The sequence below is a fragment of the Euprymna scolopes genome, chromosome 23 (genome assembly GCF_053919585.1).
Source record: "Euprymna scolopes isolate OS-2025 chromosome 23, ASM5391958v1, whole genome shotgun sequence".
Classification (NCBI taxonomy): Eukaryota; Metazoa; Mollusca; class Cephalopoda; order Sepiida; family Sepiolidae; genus Euprymna; species Euprymna scolopes.
In genome coordinates this window covers 93,929,416-93,932,748 of record NC_136504.1, presented here as the reverse complement: position 1 = coordinate 93,932,748, position 3,333 = coordinate 93,929,416, and the positions used below count along the sequence as shown (strand labels likewise).

General features: G+C 35.6%; 1 pseudogene; it reads right to left on the bottom strand.

The window, feature by feature from the left end:
- Positions 1-2,025: 2,025 nt before the first annotated feature.
- On the bottom strand, positions 2,026-2,159 carry LOC145246297 (U2 spliceosomal RNA; annotated as a pseudogene).
- Between the last annotated feature and the right edge of the window lie 1,174 nt (positions 2,160-3,333).

The following is a 3,333-nucleotide window of genomic DNA, read 5'->3' as shown; positions in this document are numbered from 1 at the left end:
GTGAAAAAAAGGTAAAATTGTGTAAATTGTGGAATTAAGAGGTGGAGGTCAATTTTCCAAACGTTTGCTCATTATATAAAATAATTTGGTGAGGTGGTTGTCTACAATGTAATATAGACTACAATGTATTGTGAATTATGTTATTGCGGTAAGACATGTGAAGTTCTACCCGGTTCCCGTGACAAGTCTTCCTTATTTGGGCAGGCAATTAATTGCTTTGGTAAAATAATAGGTGATGTAACAGATTTCGATGACAATAGAGGTATTAAAAGTGTGTTACATTCGATGATACATATTCAATCACGGCTTACGCGAGGTCTGTTTTTAGAAGCTTATAAGACCTTAATATATTCAAAGCTACTGCAGACTTCACCATAATTTTAGACGGCGAATGTATTAAAAATTAACTGTAATTCAAATATGACTAGCTTAGCATGAGCATAAAACGTTAATCTGGTTTTAATGGAGGACATTGTCTTTTTTCATTAAATTAATAACACGTTACGTTCTTTTATTTGTCGCTGCCTCCGACCCACACCTTGTAGAGTCGGAATAATCTGAAATTTTAGCAAATCATCTGAATCTGTCTTTTATACAGTTTAAATTTAATTATATACAGGGTGGCCGAAAAGTCCCAGGACACTATCCATGTATTTTTATAAAACACAGTATTTTTAATGAAACACACAGAAAACATATATATTCAACAAAAAAAGAGAACTTTATTAGAAACAAAGCAGAAAACAACTAGAGTAATTTAGTGTTCTAGGGGATCAGTATGTTGGCCCTCGTTGTTCTTGCACAATTCCATTTGCCTCCAGGTTCTTTGTGCCATTTTTTTTAGAGAATTTCTTGATACGCTAGCAAAAGCTGCAATAATCGCATGCTTTAGCTGATCAATGGTTTCGAATCTAATACCAGAAACTTGACCTTTAATTAAACCCCATAATGAGTTGTCTGGAGTGGTCGGCCAGTGTCCTGGGACTTTTCGGCCACCATCTATATATATAAAAGGCAAAAATCGGTGTGTATGTATGTATGTATGTATGTTTGTTTGTAACGCTAAAACTTTTGAAAGACGGAACCAGAGTTGACAAATGTGGTATCATATTGCACCTTGATCACCCGGATGACAAATATCGAAATTTCACGTCAAACGGACCAGTAGAAAGGGGTCAACTGATCGTTTTTCTCCTAGGGGGGCCCCCCAAAAAACCTGTCATTTTAACGTTATTCAATACGTGTCACGTGACGTGACGTCAGCTCAAACTTTTGACAGACACAACCAAAGTTGACAAATTATGTATCATATTGAACCTTGATCACCCGCATGACAAATATCGAAATTCCACACCAAACGGACCATTAAAAGGGGGTGAACTGATCATTTCTCTCCTAGGGGGGCCCCCCAAAAAACCTGTCATTTTAATGTTAATATTACATAATCCAAAAACGCTTAGTCATGTCACGTGACGTGACGTCAACATCCAGTAATGGCGAACAAATGTAAACAAACACTTTGTTTTACCGATACTTTTGTAATTTCTCTTCTGCTTTGTTCTAGAGATTATTAAACTCCATGACAATGTCTCCAACGTATTTAACTGGTTAAAAATAGTATTTATACAAGAGTTTTAACGAAAAATATCAGGAAAAAATGTACAGGAATAAAAAAAAATTCAGCTTTCAAAATATTCGTCGATAAAAAAACCGATCTTTATATTTACGCTAGCCATTTTGTATATTACCACGTGACCTGCTATCTCTTAAACTGGAGGGGGGGGATCCACTTGAATCCAACAAAACCAGTAATTTTTTTTTTCTATTATATATACATCATTTTCTATAAAATTAAGTGTAGACTTTATAATTAAAACAAAAAATGTTATTCATACTAAAAAAAAAAACGCTTAGTCATGTCACGTGACGTGACGTCAACATCCACTAATGGCGAACAATTGTACCTATTTACTATGCCTCCCCACGGGACAGAGTTAGACACCAGGGTCGTTTTTTAACGTGGAGAAAAGGTACAAAAATAAAAATTGTCTCAGTCGTGGAGGATTTCTCCTCCACCGAAAGAGAACAAGAAATAGAAGTGCAGCATCTGAAGAACAGATACTACACTTTGATCTTGACCAAAAGGCCAAGAATGCGAACAATTGTAAATAACAACTTTTTTCACAAAACCAACACCGTCTTTCTTTTTTTTTCTCTCTCTTTCTCTCTCTCACCCACTTACTCTTCCCTCTCTCTCACCCTCTTTCTCTTGACGTCACACCACTGTTAAACTGTGGGGGGGGGACACATTCCCAGGCATTATCTCCTATAGATGCACATTTTATTAGAAATTCAGCTTTCAAAATATTAGACGATAATAAAAATATAAAACCAACACCCTCTTTCTCTTTTCTCTCTCTCTCTCACCAACTTACTCTTCTCTCTCTCTCACCCTCTTTCTCTTGACCTCCTACTACTGTTAAACTGTGTGTGTGTGTGGGGGGGGGAAGAGGCAGCTTGAAAACCAACAAAAACAGTGCACAGTTTCCCAAGCATTTGGGGTGGGAAGGGGGGGGGAAGAAGCCGAGCGCACAGTTTCGTGTGAGAGAGAGAGAACAATTCTCAACCTATATACTCAACAAATTTTTTATCTACAGATTTGAAAGTTTGTATATAGGGTATTCAGACATATGGAAATATATCTAGCATAATCTATCTATTATATCTATAAAAGTGAAAATGTGTGTGTGTGTGAGGTAGCCAGAGAGAGAGAGAGAGAGAGAGAGAGAGAGAGAGAGAGACAACAATTCTCAACCTATATATTCAATACATTTTTTATCTACAGATTTGAAAATTTGTATATAGGGTATTCAGACATATGGAAATATATCTAGCATAATCTATCTATTATATCTATAAAAGTGAAAATGTGTGTGTGTGTGTGTGTGTGTGTGTGTGCGTAAGAGAGAGAGAGAACAATTCTCAACCTATATACTCAACGTATTTTTATCTACGGATTTTAAACTTTGTATATAGGGTATTCAGACATATAGAAATATATCTAGCATAATCTATACATTATATCTATAAAAGTGAGAATGTGAGTGTGTGAGAGAGAGAGAACAATTCTCAACCTATATATTCAACAAATTTTTTACCTACAGATTTGAAAATTTGTATATTGGGTATTCAGACATATGGAAATATATCTAGCATAATCGATCTATTATATCTATAAAAGTCAGAATGTTTGCGTGTGGTTGTGTGTGTAAGGTTGCGAGAGAGAGAGAGAGAACAATTCTCAACCTATCTATTAAATAAATTTGTTATCTA